General features: G+C 40.5%; 1 long non-coding RNA gene across 1 annotated transcript; it reads right to left on the bottom strand.

Annotated features, from left to right (window-relative positions):
* Positions 1-6,216: 6,216 nt before the first annotated feature.
* LOC127531324 (uncharacterized) lies at positions 6,217-7,447 on the bottom strand. The gene is made up of 2 exons (XR_007938391.1): positions 7,296-7,447; positions 6,217-7,063 (listed from the first exon to the last, which is right to left on the bottom strand). It is a non-coding gene; the product is annotated as an uncharacterized LOC127531324 (long non-coding RNA).
* Positions 7,448-8,872: the final 1,425 nt, after the last annotated feature.

Genomic DNA, 8,872 nt, shown 5'->3' with positions numbered 1-8,872 from the left:
GACTGAGCCTTGTACCGTACAGTCAAGCCAAAGTGATTCACACTCATGCCAAATTTTGATTTATAATGGAATTTCTTTGGACCGGTAGGGTTCCTCTGATTTTAAATGACAAACAACTGATAAGATTCATTGTAGTCCAACATCTAGAGATATTTACAAATTCTAACTATTTCTGTGGATATTTTTCCAAGGCTGACCTTCCTGGACACCAAAGAGGACTCAACTTCTTCAAGACAGGCACACAAAGTTCACATAGTCTTTGCAAACCTTCACTTGGACGAAGAACACCTTCTGTGGTTAGATGAGACAAAAACAAAGTTGTTTGAACACGGGGACATGACTTTCATTTGAAAGAAGGGAAATTAATTCAACCCTAAAACGCCACCCTTTGGGGGTGTTTTTCAGCTGATAAATTGAGAAAAGAGGACTACAGTAGGAATCTCAAGGAACACGTCAGGCAGTCTGCAGGAATAACTTGGTCTTAACAGCAGCATTGTGCAATCTGAAACGTACAACCAGAGTGGACAAAAAATGGTTAAAAGACAACAAAATCATTGTTTTTAGAGTGGCCTGGCCAGAGTTCAGACCTGAATTTTTATTAAGAATCTGTGGAGGAAAGTGAAGACCAGAAAGTGATCCAAAATCTCAGTGGAGACAAAAAGCTTGTTAGCAATTCTAAGGACTGCTTGATTGCAGGCGATGCAAATAACGGCTTTGCCACTGATTACGGACAGAGGGCATGAATAATGTGGTCATGGCATTTCTAGCAAAAATGAAGAAAAACAGAAGTAATATTTGAAGAAATCAACATCTAACACAGTGTCTTAGTGTCTTTTGTCACTGATTGGTCATTTGTTCAGACAGAAAATCACTATGAATCAAAATGTAGTATGAATAACTTTGGCCTCAGCAGTTTTATGGCTGAAGGCAAATCAACAGAATGAAAAAAAATTACACTGCATCTGATCAGCTATAAAGACATTTAATGTGAGAGACTGGAGAGGTAACAACTTCATTTTTACTGCAACACAAGACATTGCAAAAGCGAAATGCAAAACCGTAAGGCTGCCAGACTTATCCACTCTGGAAACTCTTTTCAAAAAGTCCAGCTGAAGGAAAGATTCAGCACATTTTCTCATTTCTTGAAGGGCTTGTTTTCTTCTCGTTTTACTGTCTTTTATCTGCAGTGCTCATTGTGCTGCTAGTCTGTAGTCACAGCTGCGAGTTAATACAGTTTTTCTGTAAACAAGATTTTAAACACGCGCATCTTTTATGCACATTCATCCGCTGGGTTTGTGTTTGTCTTCGTCGCTCCCGAATGGGCTCTGGGAGGAAATGTCAAAGGTCGCGTTGAGTAATGAGAATATTCATCACAGCAAATTGCTCTCAAACAGTTGCACACACTCGCACGCTGTCGGATTTCCACCCGAGCGTGCACACACATGCGACATGAGCACGCGGCCACGTGACGCTTGTTTATTGTCCCGCCATTCACTTCCATCCATCATCCCTCACCTTTGTCCTTCCCTCCATCCTGCGCCTGATCACGGCGATGAAGACAAATGCTGCCGCTCATCCGCACCTCATAAAAACACGCTCGCAAATATCCTTGACCTGCGTGGCTCCTGCTTCAATGCTCTCCTTCCTCCTCTGCCGGCCCTTTTCTGCTCACACTCTCCCTGTTTGTTAACCTCGTGTGCTACACCGTGTCGCTTAGATGCAAAGATATCACAGAGGCAAACGATTCAGTGCTGCTCAAGAGGCAACACACAAAGGAAAAAGAGGCAAGTGGTCTTCCAGGAATGATTAAAAATGACTATTTATTAGCCTTTTTGTGCCTGGCCTCTCATAAGTCACTTAGCGTTCCATTTGAACGTGTACATTTGTGGGTTTAGCGCTGGTTAGACGCCTGCCAGCTGTGAACATCTCTTCAGACGACAACAGCGAACAGGAGAAGCCGAGCTCAGCTGGACTGTGATGGATCCTGTGGGGAAAATTGTCGGACTAATTGTGCTTCCTCTCTCGTCGGCTGCTGTTCTTCCTCATTTCTGGAAGTGAGATGTGATTTTTAGGACATTTGAGGTGTTGCATGATAAATCCTCTCCCCTAAAACAGCTGGTGTTTTTTCTTTTTCATGTTTTTAGCTTTGGACATATATTGGATTGTTTGCTTATGCAGACTTTGCACATGTTCACCTGGAAGGACTTTTTAATGAACTTTTGAACACACAATTTATGATGAAATCCTATATTTTACTTGTTTTGCTGTATTTGGCTGCTGATATTAGGTGTATTATTCCTTTGTATTTCTCATTACTTGCATGCTGTCTGCTAATAATGCTCTGCTCTCTCTGATTTTGTGGAGTGACAGGTTGTCTCACTAGTAAATTTCGATTTATATATAACAACTAAGCAAAACTCGGACAAACTTACCTTTAACCCTCTGAACCCCAAACAATTTCCAGGCATTTTTTCCCTTTTTGTTTTTTTTCTCACTATGGGCTCATTAATCACTGCAATGTAAAATCACGCGCCTTTACGGAAACGGAACAGTCATGTCTTTCAGTGGAGAATACTCAAGTGTATATTTTTGGTGTCATGACACACATGAGTTGAATTTCTTTGATTATTTGAAGGGTTTGGAAGCAGAGTGGTCTAACCCACTTCCTGTAATTTTTAAGAAAAATGGGTACAAAATGTTTTGTTTTCAAGAATGGTCTAACATTAGAAGCACCATTGTAATTTGGGTTGTCACTAAAATCTTGATCATAAAATTTTACAGAAATGAAATAACACTCAGTTTGGGTTAACCCTAACTCTAGACCACTTTTCTTCTAATCCTCTCATTTATTCTACATAAATTATTAATAACCTGAAATCAACATGAACATCATTTTTTGCCTACATGAGCTACTGATAGAGAACTATAGACATACAACTTACATTTACATGACATTTTAATTTTCTTACTCATCTCCTATCTGCTCTGAGTAAACACATTGTGCAGTTTATCCTAAAAACTTCCTGAATTTTAATGATGCGACTGCTGGTCAGAGCTGATGCATGAATATCTTCAGTCATGCCAGGAAGCACTGAATTTTTAGTTGTTTTGCATCATGTTTTAATTGCAAACAGCTTATTATGAGTAATTTTATTTCATGACGCCATTTCCCACTGTGTGACGGCTCAAAGGTTCGGTCTCAGTGCAAAATTACAACCCTAATTGCAAATGTATTTTAGGTTAGTTGTGGAGATGTGGTTGCTAGTTGAGTCCTGCAGCATATGAGGCTGGTGGCCGTTTTGTTTCAGCTCCTCAGTGTGCTTTTTCCTGGCGAGTGGTCGATCTCCCACCGCTGAGGTTTGTCTCGCTGCTGCTCAGCTCTTTAGAACTCCCTCATTCTGCTTCCCATACAGTCACAGGTGGTTTGTAATCCTTCCTTCCCATTTTCCTGCCACTCTGCTCCCCCTTGTTGGTCTGTATATTTGTCAGCCATCCAACCTTTCTGCTTCCCGGCAAACTTGCCTCTGTTGCCCCAACTGCAAGCTGCCCTCAAGCGTCTGCCCGCTGGACCAGTTGCAAGTCGTCCCGGATGGCCGGCTTCGCTCTCCAGCACTTTCTCCTCACCAAGGCTTGCCTCCTGACTTTGTTGATGTGGAAGAAATCTGGAAATGCGATGATTTATAACAGGATCTGGACAATCAGTCCTGTCCTAAAATGGTATTGTTAAAGCTGATGAGCAACTGTTAGCCCCAATCCTTCTCACCTGAACCAAACTGCATTCCTAACACCTCTGAATGTAGACTGTTTTTGCCAACTTTGGCACCAGTACTCCTCAGTAAAAAGACAGCGTTTCCTCCTGAAGCTTTTTCCACAGTGATCTCTAATAGCAAGGTTGCTTTTTTACACAGGCTGTTATAGTTTATGGCCTCTTGTTTGCACAGGAAGTCGCTCATGTTGTTGCAGACAGAAGCATCTCTTACAGTCTTGTTAAGCTGCATGAACATCTCTTCCATACAGCAAAGGGAAATAGTAACTGAACTGCACACATAACAGGCTTTTTTTTTTTTTTTTTACCTTGGAAAACAAAGTGATTTGCAGCTTTTTTGCCTTTCAGTCACCCATTTTCTAACGGCGGTAGATGCAGAGCTGCCATACAATCATTTGACCGCCATAAGGAGGGTTCAGTGTCTTGCCAAATGACACTTTGGCATGTGGACCCATCGATCAAATCTCCAACCCGCTCCACCAGCTGAGCTACAGCCGCCCTTCCTCTCTAATTATTGTGTCGGGCCAATTAACAGCTATTTTTGAAGACAAAAACTCCATCTGTAGAGGCGTAGTGGTGCTTGTTGAAGTAACAGAGCACACCTATGATGTGCTTTACTTTATTTCAAAGGTCATCCAGTCAATGCTCTGACCTGAATGATTCCATTTATTGTGACACATTCGAATCACCCAGCCTGAGGAAAAGTTGCACTGCAAGCAGAGGTCAAGTTTCTCTCACAGGTTAAGCTATGAAGCTGCTGCAAAGCGAGCTTTCGCTCCCAGCAGGCTTTATGGATGCAGCACAAGCTGTCCAGGTTTAACAAGCCGGTTCTGTAATGCATCACAAATAATGAAAAAAATCATCACAGGAGCAAAGAGTGGATGAATGACCACCTTTTCATCTTGGTTAGCACGGTACAGAAAGAAGTTGAACTCACTTTTGTTTTCAGCTATTCTAGGCCTCAAATGTCTTGTTTGGGAAGCTATTTTATGAGTTCAGTGACGACAGAAATAAAGACTCCCACAGCCATGAAATTTGGTGAGGAACCAGACAAAATGGCTTCCAGCAGATCCAAATGATCGAAAGGCTCCAGCCGAGGCCGAAATGTGAATTACTGGCCCTTGAAAATCAGAAGTATCAAATTTTCCAACAATAGTGGTATTGGGGTCCAAGGAGTTTCTGCAAGTTTTTACATCTATGGATGTATCCCTATTTCCTAATAAAAGTACAATTTTGGTTTACATTCCACCAACATTAAATGTGGGGAAAGTATGACAAGCCAAGTTCCCATTTTTCTACTACTCTGACATGCCAAAATGGTGACAGACTTAATCGTGGGATTACCGAAACTGGTGTTTAGAAGGGTCCTTATATTGGCATTTGTGTGCACTACATTACAAGTTACTTTAATGTTGAACAGTCGTTTTTATTGGCTCTCTTCCATGGCATCTGCTTTAATGATAATTGGATATTCAAGCACTTAATCGACAAATTTCAGCAGGATTCTACAACCTCTGAGAATTCTGTTTCCTCACTGGAGGAAAAAAGTGGCGTTCTTGTGGTGTGCTTTGGCTTCACATCATCTAGTTCGTCATACAGACCTCCAGCTTCAGGATGATTCAGTGATTTTAACTTGATGCAAAAACAACGTGCTCAAAGCAGTTACGATCTTGCACATAAAATGTTGAAGTGGCTCATCTGAAGAGAAAGACTAAACTTAACTTCTGATTTCCTCTGCAGAGACTGAAGAACGACCGTCTCTGCTGCAACTCTGAGTAAACGGCACTGACAGCCCAACTGAGGTTTTCCCCAAAGCACTTCTTGATTTAAAGAACCAAAAATGTAACTTTCCAACACAAATGCCAGAGCAGACAAAAACCAGGTCTCGCATTTCCTGAAAAATATCATCTCTGCTCTTCGGATGTTTCTCTGCAGCCGTGATTGAGGACAAAAACTTCCTCTGCAGTAAACAGAAATGTTGTACAGCACAGTGGCAACCTGAAGCACACAACCGAGACAAAGACCAGGAAAAACCCACAAAAGCAAAGCTGAAATTGTATACCTATTGTTTAAGAAGAAGTCTTGATGTCAGTTTTGCAAAAAAAATTACAAACTGTGGTTTGTGAACACTCTATTAAGCAAGGCCACTTGATTTGCAGATGAGTCGTTGGGACGTTGATATGAATATATCAGGAAAATTTGTCACGCAGTCTTGGCTCCAGTTCAGCACAGTCCTCAGCTTGAAGTATGCGAGGCTCAGTGATGGTCGAATTTTAATTCTTTGACCCGATGAAATTCTCGGAAGACGTATGTAACCCTTGTCTCAGGAATCTAAATGAAATTCTGACTAAAGTGGGCAGTTCACTGAGACAGGGCCTGAGTTCGTTTTAGAACTTCAGTTTTAAATAAAATATACCATTTAACGTATTAAGGACACCACACAACTGAACTTTAAATTCAATGATCCTACATTAGGTATTTTATTTATACAATTAGTGAAAAGAAAAAAAATAAATTTATGCAAATCTTTAAATCTTTTTTAGACAATGAAATGAGGACTGTAAACAAAATATTTTAAGCCACAGTGATTAAAACAGAAAAATTGCTTCAGTCATTACACCCTTTTTTTTCTTCAAGCTTTTAGAACCTCTATTATACCTTTGAATTCAGAAAATAAACAAAATCTTTACTTTTCTTTACTTTATACCAGAACACTATTTACTGTGAGTTTCAAAGATTTAACACCTTTTCTTTTTCTTTCTAATTTTTAAACAGACTAATTCACTCTATTTTTACCTTAAATTTTAAGATCTTTCAACATCATTTTTTACCATTTAAACCATAATAATGATAAAACACAGATTTCGGTTCACCAAAAAAATCACACACATCAATATAGACATTTGTCCAGGTGCAAATCCACACACACACACACACACACACACACACACACACACACACACACACACACACACTCCTTTTAACCCAAAGACAAAAAAAAAACGTTGCAGGCCTGATGTGGGAGCTCGGGTACGTTGAGGCCTAAAACAAATGGCCGCTTCACTCAAACAGAGCAAAAGAAATGCACGTGCAAGTTCCGTTCATATTGTACTCACGAGTCCCAATGGACAATTAGCAGGATAGTCACAGGCGCATTAGTGCAGATGATGGTGATGACGTTGGCAGTCGAGCTGATACACCACAGCACAGGAATGACCGGAAGAAAAACAGCAGTCCGTCCGCATGGAAGGCCAAAGAAACCTCTTCGACTTCCTCCTCTCCCACACCGACAGTCTCCTTGGAGCACAACAGACTAATTAAGCGACAACACACAAGGCTACTTCATGGCGAAATAACAAAAGTCCGTGTCGCTTAAAACCATTATAAAACCAGCACGATAACAGCGCGATATCGAGTCACGTTTTCATGACAGGCTAGGCTAATTAGCAGGCCGCTAACTATGCAGCACATCATGTCAGGACACTACCACGTTTAGTTACAGCATGAAAACAAACGCAAGCTCATTTACCTCTCGCTTCAGCTTCAAAATTATACTCTGGTCCACGGGTAGTCAACCTGGAATAATTTGATCTCAGCGTCACACTCTTCTGTTGCAGCTCGTCTCTCCCTTCACTGGACAGAGAACGTCTGTTCGAAAACCTCTCACTACCTTGACCTGCGCTTGTCCCGCCCCTTCTTAACTCTAATTGGGTTTTGACTCATGACAGCGCCAATGAAAATAAAGAAACATACTGATTGACAAACATGACATAAACGTTAGATTGCACAACTGATTACATATACAATGAAGGAAATAAACGTTTTTCTAAATAACACATTTTAAAGAACATAAATCCTCTATCCACTTGTAATACAGAACCCTGTATTAGAAAAACTATATGTATATATTTCAGTGCAATTCTTTTTTTTAACCACTTTTAATTAATACTATGAATTTTCATTACTTACAACCACTAACAGAATTTTAGCAGTTTTATTATATTCTTTTTTTTTCTACTGTAGATTGCTTTTTGGACCGGGCTACACGTACAAGCTGACAAAAACAGATTTTCCATATTTCTCTTCTTCTAGGAACCCAAGTCCTTCTGAAGTGCTTAAAACTGAGACTTTTTCGTAGTTCTATCCTCCCAACCAGGAAATACAGTCCTGATAAAATACCTGCACGGTCACATTTCTTGAAAAAAAAACTCTTGCCTTCTCTTGCTGATCTATCTCGCTGCATTTTCCTGCTGAGTCCTGAACTTTCCGATACTTTGTTGTCAGCTCATCTGGAGCAAGAAGCACGAGAAAAGCACGAAGACGAAAAAGACTTCTTGTTTTATTGATACATTACAAACAAAGGCAAACTCTGAGATTTTTTTCGCTGCCTTGCTATTCAGACTTATCCCTAAATTTGGGAATTGTCAGACGCCTGAGCTTTTTTTTAAGCCTTTGCACACTTACTGGGAGCTGCTCCATCCACGGCTGGATTACGATGGCACCTATGGTTTTTGTGGAAAATGAAACTCATCAAGTTTCTGCTTCCGAGAAAAATCTGAAATGCAAATGACTGCACGCTTCCATCCTCTGCCGTTACAGGAATTCGAGTTGCTGGCTCACAGAAACAAACAGCTGTTAATTCTTCACTCGGGTTCTTTTAGGTGACTGCAGAAGAAGGAGATGCATGTAATTAAAAGAGCACCAGTTAAACCTCAGTGTGGAAAGCTGTGATTGAAATCAGACTCTTTACGTCTTCACAGATCCTATATTTCGTCCACAGTCTTTTTCCATGCTTCCTGAGTCTGTTTTCACTGCACTGTCACATTTTGCTTTGATCGGAATATCAATTTTTTTGAACGTCATCTGTCCTTTTTGCACTACATCAACCACTTTTTTTTTAATTTCCAGCATTTCCACTCATTGTTATCTTCTGGAAATTGAATATGCAGGTTTGTTGGAAGGTAAAATGCAGTTATTTACTATCTATTGCCCTGCTGCTTGGCATTTCTGACAAGAAAATGTGTTGATATTGTGGAGGGCAGGGGTTAAATGCAGCAGCAGCACCAGGCAAAACATTTCCCAATACATTTCCACAAGGCCTGCATT

This window comes from Acanthochromis polyacanthus, chromosome 20 (genome assembly GCF_021347895.1).
Source record: "Acanthochromis polyacanthus isolate Apoly-LR-REF ecotype Palm Island chromosome 20, KAUST_Apoly_ChrSc, whole genome shotgun sequence".
NCBI lineage: Eukaryota > Metazoa > Chordata > Actinopteri > Pomacentridae > Acanthochromis > Acanthochromis polyacanthus.
This window is presented reverse-complemented; position numbering and strand designations above follow the sequence as displayed.